Consider the following 14,596-nt stretch of genomic DNA (forward strand, 5'->3'; position numbering starts at 1 on the left):
AAGGGGGGGGGGTAAAAAGCCCCCCAACCCGGCTGATCACGTGGAACGTGAGAGGGCTGAACGGGCCGATAAAGAGGGCACGGGTACTCGCACACCTTAAGAAACTTAAGGCAGACGTGGTTATGTTACAGGAAACGCACTTGAAACTGATAGACCAGGTGAGACTACGCAAAGGTTGGGTGGGGCAGGTGTTCCATTCGGGGCTAGATGCGAAAAACAGGGGGGTGGCTATACTAGTGGGGAAGCGGGTAATGGTTGAGGCAAAGACTATAGTGGCGGATAGCAGGGGCAGATACGTGATGGTGAGTGGCAAACTACAGGGGGAGACGGTGGTTTTGGTAAACGTATATGCCCCGAACTGGGATGATGCCAATTTTATGAGGCGTATGCTAGGACGCATCCCGGACCTAGAGGTGGGAAAGTTGGTAATGGGGGGAGATTTCAATACAGTGTTGGAACCAGGGCTGGACAGGTCGAGGTCCAGGACTGGAAGGAGGCCGGCAGCAGCCAACGTGCTTAAAGATTTTATGGAGCAGATGGGAGGAGTAGACCCGTGGAGATTTAGCAGACCTAGGAGTAAGGAGTTTTCGTTTTTCTCCTGTGTCCACAAAGTCTATTCGCGAATAGACTTTTTTGTTTTGGGAAGGGCGTTGATCCCGAAGGTGAGGGGAACAGAGTATACGGCTATAGCCATTTCGGATCACGCTCCACATTGGGTGGACTTGGAGATAGGGGAGGAAACAGAAGGGCGCCCACCCTGGAGAATGGACATGGGACTAATGGCAGATGAGGGGGGGTGTCTAAGGGTGAGGGGGTGCATTGAAAAGTACTTGGAACTCAATGATAATGGGGAGGTCCAGGTGGGAGTGGTCTGGGAGGCGCTGAAGGCAGTGGTTAGAGGGGAGCTGATATCAATAAGGGCACATAAAGTAAAGCAGGAGAGTAGGGAACGGGAGCGGTTGCTGCAAGAACTTCTGAGGGTGGACAGGCAATATGCGGAGGCACCGGAGGAGGGACTGTACAGGGAAAGGCAAAGGCTACATGTAGAATTTGACTTGCTGACAACGGGTACTGCAGAGGCACAGTGGAGGAAGGCACAGGGTGTACAGTACGAATATGGGGAGAAGGCGAGCAGGTTGCTGGCCCACCAATTGAGGAAAAGGGGAGCAGCGAGGGAAATAGGGGGAGTGAGGGATGAGGAAGGAGAGATGGAGCGGGGAGCGGAGAGAGTGAACGGAGTGTTCAAGGCATTTTATAAAAAATTATACGAAGCTCAACCCCCGGATGGGAGGGAGAGAATGATGGGCTTTCTGGACCGGCTGGAATTTCCCAAGGTGGAGGAGCAGGAAAGGGTGGGACTGGGAGCACAGATTGAAATAGAGGAAGTAGTGAAAGGAATTAGGAGCATGCAGGCGGGGAAGGCTCCGGGACCGGATGGATTCCCAGTTGAATTTTACAGGAAATATGTGGACTTGCTCGCCCCGCTACTGATGAGGACCTTTAATGAGGCAAAGGAAAGGGGACAGCTGCCCCCGACTATGTCTGAGGCAACGATATCGCTTCTCCTAAAGAAGGAAAAGGACCCGCTGCAATGCGGGTCCTATAGACCTATTTCCCTCCTAAATGTAGACGCTAAGATTCTGGCCAAGGTAATGGCAATGAGGATAGAGGATTGTGTCCCGAGGGTGGTCCATGAGGACCAAACTGGGTTTGTGAAGGGGAGACAGCTGAATACGAATATACGGAGGCTGCTAGGGGTAATGATGATGCCCCCACCAGAGGGGGAAGCGGAGATAGTGGTGGCGATGGATGCCGAGAAAGCATTTGATAGAGTGGAGTGGGATTATCTGTGGGAGGTGCTGAGGAGATTTGGTTTTGGAGATGAGTATGTTGGATGGGTGCAGCTGTTGTATAGGGCCCCAGTGGCGAGTGTGGTCACGAATGGACGGGGATCTGCATACTTTCGGCTCCATAGAGGGACAAGGCAGGGATGCCCTCTGTCCCCATTATTGTTTGCACTGGCGATTGAGCCCCTGGCAATAGCATTGAGGGGTTCCAAGAAGTGGAGGGGAGTACTTAGAGGAGGAGAAGAACACCGGGTATCTCTGTATGCGGATGATTTGCTGTTATATGTAACGGACCCGGCGGAGGGGATGCCAGAGATAATGCGGACACTTCGGGAGTTTGGAGAATTCTCAGGATATAAACTGAACATGGGGAAAAGTGAGTTGTTTGTGGTGCATCCAGGGGAGCAGAGAATAGAAATAGAGGACTTTCCGCTGAGGAAGGTAACAAGGGACTTTCGTTACTTGGGGATCCAGATAGCCAAGAATTGGGTTACATTGCATAGGTTAAATTTAACGCGATTGGTGGAACAAATGGAGGAGGACTTCAAGAGATGGGACATGGTATCCCTGTCACTGGCAGGGAGGGTGCAGGCGGTTAAAATGGTAGTCCTCCCGAGATTCCTCTTTGTGTTTCAGTGCCCCCGGTGGTGATCACGAAGGCTTTTTTCAAAAGGATCGAAAAGAGTATCATGAGTTTTGTGTGGGCCGGGAAGACCCCGAGAGTGAGGAAGGGATTCTTACAGCGTAGTAGGGATAGGGGGGGGGCTGGCACTACCGAGCCTAAGTGAGTACTACTGGGCCGCCAATATCTCAATGGTGAGTAAGTGGATGGGAGAAGAGGAGGGAGTGGCGTGGAAGAGATTGGAGAGGGCGTCCTGTAGGGGGACTAGCCTACAAGCTATGGTGACGGCCCCATTGCCGTTCACACCGAAGAAATACACCACAAGCCTGGTGGTGGTGGCGACTTTGAAAATTTGGGGACAGTGGGGACGGCATAGGGGAAAGACGGGAGCCTTGGTGGGGTCCCCGATAAGAAATAACCATAGGTTTGCCCCGGGGAGAATGGATGGGGGATTGGAATATGGCAAAGAGCAGGAGTAATGCAACTGAAAGATCTGTTTGTGGATGGGAAGTTCGCAAGTCTGGGAGCACTGACCGAGAAATATGGGTTGCCCCAAGGGAGTGCATTCCGGTATATGCAACTGAGGGCTTTTGCGAGGCAACAGGTGAGGGAGTTCCCGCAGCTCCCGACGCATGAGGTGCAGGACAGAGTGATCTCAAAGACATGGGTGGGGGACGGTAAGGTGTCAGATATATATAGGGAAATGAGGGACGAGGGGGAGATTATTTTAGATGAGCTGAAAGGGAAATGGGAAGAAGAGCTGGGGGAGGAGATTGAGGAGGGGCTGTGGGCGGATGCCCTAAGTAGGGTAAACTGATCGTCCTCGTGTGCCAGGCTAAGCCTGATTCAATTTAAGGTGTTACACAGGGCGCATATGACTGGAGCACGGCTCAGTAAATTTTTGGGGGTAGAGGATAGGTGTGCGAGATGCTCGAGAAGCCCAGCGAATCACACCCACATGTTCTGGTCATGTCCGGCACTACAGGGGTTCTGGGTGGGGGTGACAAAGGTGCTTTCGAAAGTAGTGGGGGTCCAGGTCGAACCAAGCTGGGGGTTGGCTATATTTGGAGTTGCACAAGAGCCGGGAGTGCAGGAGGCGAGAGAGGCCGATGTTTTGGCCTTTGCGTCCCTAGTAGCCCGGCGCAGGATACTGTTGATGTGGAAGGAAGCCAAGCCCCCAGGGGTGGAGACCTGTATAAATGACATGGCAGGGTTTATAAAGCTGGAACGGATTAAGTTCGTCCTAAGGGGATCGGCTCAAGGGTTCACCAGGCGGTGGCAACCGTTCGTCGAATACCTCACAGAAAGATAGAGGGAATGGAAAAGAAGAAGGCAGCAGCAGCAGCCCGGGGGGGGGGGGGGGGGGGGGGGGAGCCAGACGGACTCTCAGGGTTGTTAATATATATGTATAATATGTATAGGTCGTTGCTATAAATAATTGTATATTGGACTGTTAAATCATATTTTTGGAGAGTGTTTATCTGAGACAAGGCAGTTGCCATTTAGTTTTAGTTTTTGTTTTTGTTATATATTATTTATTCTTTGTTTATAAAACAGATCATTGTTATTTATACTGTTATATTATTGTGTAAAGGATACACAATGTACTGTGATGGTTGACCAAAAATTTTCAATAAAATATATTTTCTTAAAAAGTGATCCCTCCAGGGGCGCAGGGGTAAATATCTATTGGGGGGGGGGGAAAGACATGCCCTACTACGGGCGGGGAGGACACTAATGCGAGCCCCATGGGAGGGGGGGGTTGCAGTGAGCTGAGTTGTGGTGAGCGTGACGGAGATCGAAAACCGGGGGTGATGGGGGAATACGGCGATGAATCTCGGGTGTGGGAGGCATGGTTTGTTTGCCAGCAATAAATACGCCAATGAGTGTTTGGGGTGCCTTTGCTGGCGAGGATTGTGAGGGAGGGTGTGTGTGGGGAGGGGAGGGTGAGCTCCTACCCCCATGATGGGGCACTGATTGAGGCGCCCTTTAAAGATAGCACCCCAATCTCTTTGGAGCTTCTTCCCAGCTCTATGGGGCCCTGCCCACGTCCACTGATCCGCGGGTGGGCCTGTGCCATGGGGGCACTCTTTCCCTTCTGCCTCCGCCACGGCCTCCACCATGGCGGAGGTGGAAGAGACTCTCCCCACTGCGCATGCGTGGGAAACTGTAGGCCGCCGTTGACGCTCCCGCGCATGCGCTGGGAAACTCAGCGGCCACTGACGCTCCTGCGCATGCGCCGCATTTCCCCGCCAGCTGGCGGGGCAACAAACGCCATTTCCACCAGCTGGCGGGGCGGAAATCCCTCCGGCGTCGGCCTAGCCCCTCAATGTTGGGGCTCGGCCTCCAAAATGCGGAGCATTCCGCACCTTTGGGCCGGCGCGATGCCCGTCTGATTGGCGCCGTTTTTGGCGCCAGTCGGCGGACATCGCGCCGTTGGGGGAGAATTTTGCCCAGGTCTGTGCAACATGAGAATAACACGGCACTTTTCTGTCTCAGCCTAACACTTTGCCAAACTCTGGTAAGATTCCGCACACTGCTGTTTCACACAGCAATTACAATTACATCTTTCTCACATGATCAGAATCTATCCACTCAAGCTACAACTCTCTTGTTATTTCTAGCTAGCTCTCTTGTGATATCTGTTGCTCTGGTATGCTGTGCATATTTTTTTCACATACATCAATATTATTGCTTGCAGTAAATTGGAATGCTGTTTTACACCGCAGAACATGCAATAGTACTATGGGTTACTAAAGTTTGTGAATGTTAAATAAATCAAATTGTGGTTTATTGCAAGACTCATAGCAATATTTTCAAGACTCGCATATGTGACATTTTTTCCTCTAAAAACTACGAACAGGTGCCAGAATGTGGCGACTAGGGGCTTTTCACAGTCACTTCATTTGAAGCCTACTTGTGACAATAAGCGATTTTCATTTTTCATTTCATTTCATTGGTTTTGATTACTATTTTATGATGTTTTCATAGGTACTTACATTTATTTCAATATCTATTTTGAACAAGGGGTGAAATTTTTCCATGGTTCCCCATGGTGGACATGGGAGAGAATTTGTCATAAGTGCAAAAATCGGTTTCATGCCGGCATGAATTTCCCGCAGGCGCTTCCTCTGGTGCCAGCCATGGCGGATCGGCTAATTCGCTGGAGTCTGGAGTGAAACTGATTTTCACCCCGCTAATGGGATGTAGAGGAAGGCCCCACCAGAATCTTCTACCCACCCCTGATTCACTGTGATGCCAGTGGGAAAATGTGCCAGTGCAAAACACATCTGGAAGAACTTGGGGTGCAGATGTAGGGACTCACCTGAACAATGCCTGGGGCTGGGTTCTGATTTTGGAATGGAGGCCGCTATCAACCCTGGGCCCAGAACACCAGAGTGTTGGCTGGGGGCAGCAACTACAAATGTGTCTTCCAGATACAGTGTCATCGAGGAAGTCCATCATCCAGCCTCTCAGAGTTTGCCCGGAGATCCAGCTTCATTTTCAGGAGAACCATCTTATTTCTTCAATAGTAGATCAGTGATATTGGGAATCTTTTCAATATGGTGCCCAGATACGATGTCGGACTACATGCCATCAGGCCCGCCCCACCGGGGAGTACAGTGCAAACACTTGGTTGCATAGTTATGAAGTCGGGGTCAGAAGATATGTTGCGGTTTCCTGTGGTGGGAACATTCCACGTTGCTGCCCCATCACAGGACTTAGTCCAAATGGGGCAATACCGCCCTAAGATGTGGGCAATTTGTATATACCTCAGGGGTGAATTTCTGGAAGTTCTTTCTGTTGTCTTCTGTAACTTATGCTTAAAAATCATAGAAGCACAAAGAAAAACAATATGAACACAGTTTACATGGCAGGTGATCAGGTGAACTCCAGCCCCATGCAGGAATTTGCTCTCCTAACTTGTATCAACACCAGGGCTGGGAGTTTATATTAATTTTCTCAGCTCTTGGTTTTCTTTTCACACTGCAGCTATATCCATAAATAGCTGGCTCAAACTGAACAATGAAAGGATTCTGTTTTAGATTCCCAAGTTCAAACAAAGGAGAAAGTTTGATGAATCAAGACCTTTAAGGCTAACTTTATCCTGACCAACTGGGCAAGGCAGGAGTTAAAATGGTTGGGTTACTTACCTGCCCTAAAAGTGCCCAGATTCTACCAACCATGATTCTTTTTTATGCTTAAAAATAAATGGCTATGCTGTCCACACAACATGAGCAGATTCCTTCTTCAACTCTGCAGATTTGGGTTCATTGACTTATTGGGCTTCATCTGCGATTTTAATTTGGGCTTGAGCCTTCTCAGAACATCCCTCCAGTCAGTAGCTTTGCACGTAGCACATTTTAACTGGTGATATTCTGTATTTATTTAGTGCACTCTTTTTCAATAGTTGTGCTTCGGAATGAAAGTCTCTGCTTGTTTGGTAATGAGCAAAACATTCCCCTCAATCATTCATATCAATCAAACATTGGAAATATGAGAAACCTTCTATTCCAATATCAGTTTACTGTGGATGATAGCTGACTGCGTGTGTGCGACACGAGTATAAAAAATGAGAAATTCTGATGGCATAAAATATTTACACAGTTGTTGAAACTCTTGAGGATTGTGTTACAGTGTCATGCACTGTAGGTCAGCTGTTATGGAACAAAAATATTGCACACAAGAGAGTGAATATTGTAAAACTAGCAGCTTCGCAGCACTCCACAGTGAAAATTGAATAGTGTTTAGGCTGTAGCTGAATTCTGATAAATAATACCAGTTCGACGAGCAATGTGCACTTAGTCAGCCGTTCTATAATTGGCAAACAAAGTAGCTCATCAGAAAATTATTGTGCCACAATCCACTCCGGGGGTTGTGGTTCAAATGAGTTCTGGTGCAAAAAAAAAATCAGTAACTACAGTGAGCATTTTCTAATTTTAAGCTATCTCTCTGCATGAATGTGTACCTAGTAATTATGCACAATTATTACCAGTCTGATACATTTTTTAAAAAGTCTACAGGCAGAATTTTCCAAAAAGTTGGCAAAGTGTCAGGTTCTGACTGAAAAGCAGTATGATTTTCCTCAAAAACAGAGCCAGGTTTCCTGTCCCGATCTTCTGACAACCTATCAAAAACGATTCGGGTTTTGTTTTGCACCATCACTCTGGTGGGGCGGGCCCTGATAGAGCCTGCAAGCCCAGCTACAGAGAGATCGGGGCGCCATCTTTAAAGGGTGTCCTGGTCTGTGAGAAAGCCAAACTCCCTCCCTTCCCCAAATGGCTAAGGCCCCCCCCCATAAGCTTCGGGGGGAAATCCCCCCAACCATGGAATTATCGGGGAGGGCACTACCCTGCCCCCCTCTGCGCATTCACCAGCGCGCATCCCTCTCCCCCCAACTCAAATAAGGAGAAGTCCCTCTCCCCCGTTGTAGAATGGTAACCCCCTCGAATTGCCTCCTCCCCGTCAATGTCCACCTCAGTGTCAACTGGCAGTGCCCCCTGGTGCCACGGTGCAAAACCTCTCCTCAACCCCAGAGGCTCTAGGCACCTCTGCACACTCGGCTTCGTCATCATGACTGTTTCTCATTTTCAAAATTGATTCACCTGGACATTGCAGCGGCGCACCTCAGCGTGGTCCAGTCACAGCAGGCCATGGCTGGGAACGCCGGCGGCATTGCCCAGGTGCTGGCTGGCATGGCCCAGTCCCAAAGGGAGGTGGCCCAGCCCAGGAGTAGATGGCCCAGTCACTGGCTGATGTAACACAGACCCAGAGGGTGGTGGCACAGTTGCAGAATGATGTGGTGCAGTCCCAGACGGAGATGGTCCACTCCCTATGCACCATGGCCACGAGACCAGAGTGGGCCTCCAGGATTGGCAGCAGCAGGTGGCGGGGGGGCCTCAGAGGATGGCTCTGCTCGCAGTCCGTCCCATGGAGTAGCCCAGGGGCCATCGGGCACCCCGAGGGAGGAGGAGGTGATGGGACCCGTGCCGGTGACCCCCGCAAGGGAAGTGCCAGAACACCGTAGCACCTCAGACCTCCCCTCCCCCGCCCCCTCCTTCCTGTCCCTGGTGCATCTGGTGGGCAGCAGGCAGAACATGACAGAGCCACGCTACCTGGGACACCCGAGCAGTGGCCGGGCACATCCAAGCCGGGTCACCCCTGGAGACGCGTGCTGACAGGGACCCTCGTCGCAAAGCAGGACTCACAGCCGGCCGCCTACTTGCAAGACATCTCAATGTGGAGTTGGTGCTGTTTTGTCACATATAATGAATGAAGGGACAGAAAGACCAATTGGCTATGTTTCAAGGACCCTGACTGATGCAGGGAAGGAATATTCACTAATTGAGATGGAAGGCCTAGCTGTCATCTTTGGTAACAGATCATTTCACCAGTACATTTATGGGAGGCACTTCAGTCATTACCGATCATAAACCATTACTTGGGCTTTTCAAGGAAGAGAAGCAATCCCTCCAATTGCATCTGTGAGGATACAGCATTGGGCTTTGTTATTGGCTGCTTATAAATACACTTTCCAACATCGATTGGGCACACATTGTCAACGCCTTAGGTTGTCTACCATTGCTGGAAAGTACGCCACCCCCATCTGTGCCTCAGGAAATCGTCTTATTTTCAGATAAAGTACTAGACCCAGCGAGATCTGATATTGTCAAAGGTTCAGCACATGGCTCTACGTGGTTGGGGTCATGACAGGATGTCAGAACCGTTGAAGCCTTATCAAACAAGGAAGGATGAGCTTAGCTGTGAGGACGGTATCCTCCTGTGGGGAGTGAGAGTGGTTGACCCCATACCTGGAAGATGATCAATTGCACAGCGGTCACCCTGACTTTCCGTAATTACGTTTGGTAGCCTGAGAAAGACGCAGATATTGAAGGAATCGTTAAACAGTGCGTCCAATGCCAACTGCAAAAGAAATTACCAACTGCAGCTCCAATACCCCCTTGGGAATGGCCAGGTCAGCCTTCGGTGAGGGTCGTTTAGGTAGGCTCCTTTAGGTAGGCTCCTTCATGGGGACAATGTTCCTGCTGTTAGTGGATGCACATTCAAAATGATTAGATGTTTACGAGATGAAGTCCACAACTTCCTATGCATCAGCGTGGAAGCTAAGTCACTGCTTTGCCCTCCAGGGTCTCACAAAGGTACTAGTTTCAGAGAATGGGACAGCATTTACCAGATCTAAGTTCCAAGACTTTATGTCATCAAGTGGGATTACATATTTACCACCCCTTAACGCGCCTCTTCGAGTGGACTCACTGACTGTGCTGTACAGACCTTTAAGGCAGCCATTAAAAAAAAATCACCAGGATCCCTGGAGACAAAACTGGTGTGTTTTCTCATTACTTTCAGAACAGTGCCGCACATGACCACTGGACTAATGCAGCTGAATTAATGATGGGTTGTCGGTTAAGAACCGGGTTGGACCTGGTGTTTCCAAATTTGGCAGGAAGGGTGGAGTGAAGGCAAAGTGTTCAGAAGAAGAATCATGATACATCAAGGGGTGAGAGGACAATTGAAGGACACCATCCACTGTTTGTCAAAAATTTTGCAAGTGGACCGAGTTGCGTCCCAGACGTTGTGGTGGCCAGAATGGGCCTGGTATCATATGAGGCGAAGATGCAGGACTACAACCAAAAAAAGCATGTGGGTCATTTGAGGAGAAGGGGGTCACTTCGAGAACTAGTGGGGCAATCCTCTCTGATTGTACCTACCTGTAATGTGGTTGTTAGTCAAGGAACTGAAAAGGTGAGTCAGCCAAAAGAAGAGCCAAGTACTGTTCCAGTGGGAACTGAAGAAGTGAGGAGCACTGCTGCACCCTTGCAAGAAGAAAGTCAGGTTTCTGAGAATCCAACTGAGACAACCTCAACTGTTGAGGCACATCCTGTTGAGCTACGGCGCTCCAAGAGGAAGAGGAAGTCCCCAGATAGACTGAGTTTATTATCAACTCTGTTCAAAATATTTATTATTGTTGTTGCCTTATAAATAGTTTAACTCTTAATAGTATGTTGTAGTAAGGGACGTAAGGATGGAGGGATGTAGTAGTGGGTCCCTTTAAAGTGGGCATGGTTTTGAAGTGTCATGTGACTAGATTGGCCAATTGGGCCACAATTCATGGGATCCTGGGGCTGCTGCGGGCTTTGCCGAGCAGAATTGATCCTGGAAGTCAGTAGAACATCCTAGCACTCTGTATATTCTTATAGTTATCCGAATAAACAGTTTGTTGTTGTACAAACCTGGTAGTCGCCAATCACTCAGATACTACAATTATAATTAAGCAAAGAACAGTCAGATTGTAACTAAACTGATATAAGTATGAATGATTCTGTATATCTCAGATGCGGTGATACCATACTGCTAAAAGTCACCAGCTTTAATCTGATCTTGGGGCTTGAAGAAGTCACCTTGATTGATAGAACACCGTTGTCCTTGACAATTCTTAATGGATACAATGAATACATTAGTTGCAACATAACACTATTAAATAAGGTTATCTTTTAACCATGTCTGCCATTCAAGTTGCTGAAATAAAGGTTTCAAATATTTTAGTATCTAAACAAAGTTTGTCTCTGAAGTGAAAGAAAATATGTTGTCAATTTATTGAGTTAAATTAAATTCTTCCCTATAAGGTTTGAAACTCTATATATACTTCACTGTTGTTTCTGATCGAAAAGGAAAAAAAGCAATTTGGATGCACTTTACTGAAAGGAGATTAAGTCCTGCAGAGATGTAGCCATAGTGATAGTCACACGGCCTGTCTATTCATATTTACGCAGGGATAATGGTTTTGATTAAATTGATCCCTTGTGGCATTCAAAAAAATTCAGTCAACAACTAAGTATACACACGTTGGAATCCAACAAATTGGAACCAGTGTCACGGAAAGCAGCTGCTATTTACTTTTAATTTTCTTGAACATCTCAGCTCATGAGAATTAGGAAAGAATGTGAGCTGGTAAGAAGAGGGGAAAATAAATCCTTTTCTTCCAAGCATGGGAAGCGATTGACGATACATTTACTCAGGAAAGAAATGGATTATTTTAACGTGGAATTGTGTCAAATTGGCAATGACGTTTTTATCCTTGAGTCTGGAATGAATTTACTGCTTGCCATAAATATTTTCATCAAAGCTCAGAGGAGTGAACAAAGGCATTCACAGATGTGGAAGAATACCAACCTAATGTTCTTCACAAGGTTTTATTCCCGTTTTGCATATTTTATCGTTTGCTTTGTTGACTTAAAAAAACTATGACTTTACATTAGTCCTTGGCTTTGACTGATGAGTTAGATTCTAAGAATGGTTTTTCCCACCCTGGCTGAGTTTGACAATATTTAACACAAAACCATCAGGTTTTCTGAGGAATTCTTACCACTGATGATAAATATTGGGCAGCAAGCCAATGGCAGTGCCACTGGCACAACTCCACTAACATCAGTAAAACTAGCACAAAGATTTGTCAGTGCAACTGAAATTTCCCTGATCTTTCGCATTAGCTTATAAAGCATCACACTAGAAGGTGGCCCATCAGCAAAATTCAAGTCTGCAGACTGATTTGGCCGCAGATGAACTTTGCATTAGTTGCTCTTCTTTGCAGATCTTTTGGGGAGACTCTAAAATTAAACTCATTTGTGGAGGCTAAGATTCTAACGGCTACACTTCAAAAGTTTTTGAAATTTTATCCTCGTGCATGATTCCCCAAAGGTTGGTATACAGGTACAGAAAGTAATTGGGAAAGCTCATAGAATGTCATTTCTTATTGTGAGGGGATTTGATTACAAAGGCAGGAAGGTTGTGCTTCAATTGCCATGGGCTTGGTCAGATCAAGGGCAGGATGCCCTGTTTGGGAGAGTATGGGCGGGATCTACCGGTTGTGTTGCACCCATAAAGCAGTGCGGCATGGCGCAATACGACCATTAGATGCAGGGAAATCCCCATTCCACGATCTACCTGGCTTGCGAGATCTAACACGATCTCGAGAGACGTCGCAATGTGAATCCCACCCATTGTGGGCAGGATCACTTTCTGGCTAACCTGCATATTAGAGGGAGACAGCTAGTCTCACTCTAATATGCGTTCCTGAGATCTAACCAAGGCATGGGATCTAACTCCTCGCCTTGGAGACCGAGGGTGAGCGCCGTTCAGTACTGGTCTCCACAAAGGGAGACCAGATCGAACGGCTCTCGTGGGGGGTCTCCCAGCGGATTGGAGGCCCCAGGTGCTTGCTCTCTGGGCAGTGTGGCACCCTGGCAGTGCCAGCCTGACACTGCTAAGGGACCAAGCTGGCATTTTTTGAGTGGCAATGATTGGGCCGGGGTCTGCCCTGTGCAGGTGGGCCTGGGGACTCCCATATAGTAAGTTGGGCCTTGGGAAGGGCTCGGGGGTTGTGCCAGGGGCTCAAGAGATCCGGACGCAATTTAGAAAAGGCATCCCGATCTCTCCCTGCACTGAGGAGTTCCAGTGAGCAGAGCTTGTGGCTGATACTGCGAGCACAAATCAGGAAGCATGGCAAGGATTGTGAGGGATTCCAGGGGAATCCTGCTATCGGGCCACCATTTTCAGCAGCGGCCCAATAGGAGGTCCTGTGACTTGGCCTTCCACAATGCAATTCAGCTATCTGCCCCCACAATGCAATTCAGCACCCACCCCCGGTTTTCTGCGTCACCCCGCCTTCCGCCAAGGACGGTGGTGACTCGACCCCCACCCCCCCCCCCATTGTCCCCCCACCAGAGACCCCCTAAGTGAGGGTTTTCACAGTAACTTTCTTCATTGTAGTGTTAATGTAAACCTACTTGCGACAATAAAGATTATTATTGTATTATTATAAAGAGACAACGCACAGAACTCTAAATAAAGAGACCCCCCCAGAGACCCGCTAAATAAAGAGACCCTTTTCAGGACCCCCCCCCCCCCCGCAGAAGAGAGACCCTTGTCTGGAAACTAGAGAGCAGTCCAGACAATGGCAGTGAAATAAATTACTCACCTGTGCAATACACCTGCGAGCTCAGACAGAGGAAGCAGCACATGTCAATTCCTGGAAAGAGAGAACCAGTCAGCTGGGTTTAAACCTCCTCAGCTCTCTGATCTACAAGGCATTCATTCATTTCTCTTTGATATTGATTTTATTAGGCTTTGATTGACAGCTTCCACACACACATAGCTGTCTGCATTCTTCCATTCTTGTCCCTTCACGATTGAGTGATTTTGAAGTGGTCAGCTGTGAAACTAATAGCACTTAACCCCCCAGCGGGAGGTCAGAACATCGGAAACAGGTCAGCGGCTGGCACTGATCCCATTTTCTCTCTTATGAGGAATGGTTGGAGAGCTCAGGTGTGTATCCACTGGAGTTTAGAAGAATAATAGGAAGGGCAGCATGGTGGCACAGTGGGTTAGCACTGTGGCCTCATGGCGATGAGGTCCCAGGTTTGATCCCGGCTCTGGGTCACTGTTCGTGTGGAGTTTTCGTGTGGAGTTTGCACATTCTCCCAGTGTTTGCGTGGGTTTCGCCCCCACAACCCAAAGATGTGCAGGGTAGATGGATTGGCCATGCTAAATTGCCCCTTAATTGGAAAAAACTGTACGAAGTCTTACAACACCAGGTTAAAGTCCAACAGGTTTGTTTCGATGTCACTACCTTTCGGAGCGCAGCTCCTTCCTCAGGTGAATGAAGAGGTATGTTCCAGAAACACATATATAGACAGATTCAAAGATGCCAAACAATGCTTGGAATGCGACCATTAGCAGGTGATTAAATCTTTACAGATCCAGAGATGGGGTAACCCCAGGTTAAAGAGGTGTGAATTACATCAAGCCAGGACAGTTGGTAGGATTTTGCAGGCCAGATGGTGGGGGATGAATGTAATGTGACATGAATCCCAGGTCCCGGTTGAGGCCGCACTCATGTGTGCGGAACTTGGCTATAAGTTTCTGCTCGGCGATTCTGCGTTGTTGCGCGTCCTGAAGGCCGCCTTGGAGAACGCTTACCCGGAGATCAGAGGCTGAATGCCCTTGACTGCTGAAGTGTTCTCCGACTGGAAGGGAACATTCCTGCCTGGTGATTGTTGCGCGATGTCCATTCATTCGTTGTCGAATTATTATAAAGAGACAACGCCCC

General features: G+C 48.4%; 1 protein-coding gene across 1 annotated transcript in view; it reads left to right on the top strand.

Moving 5' to 3' along the window:
- Nucleotides 1-14,596, top strand: part of LOC140388578 (inactive dipeptidyl peptidase 10-like) — a 1,987,526-nt gene that overhangs the window by 715,200 nt on the left and 1,257,730 nt on the right. The window lies entirely within an intron of this gene.

Source organism: Scyliorhinus torazame, chromosome 2, assembly GCF_047496885.1.
Source record: "Scyliorhinus torazame isolate Kashiwa2021f chromosome 2, sScyTor2.1, whole genome shotgun sequence".
NCBI lineage: Eukaryota > Metazoa > Chordata > Chondrichthyes > Carcharhiniformes > Scyliorhinidae > Scyliorhinus > Scyliorhinus torazame.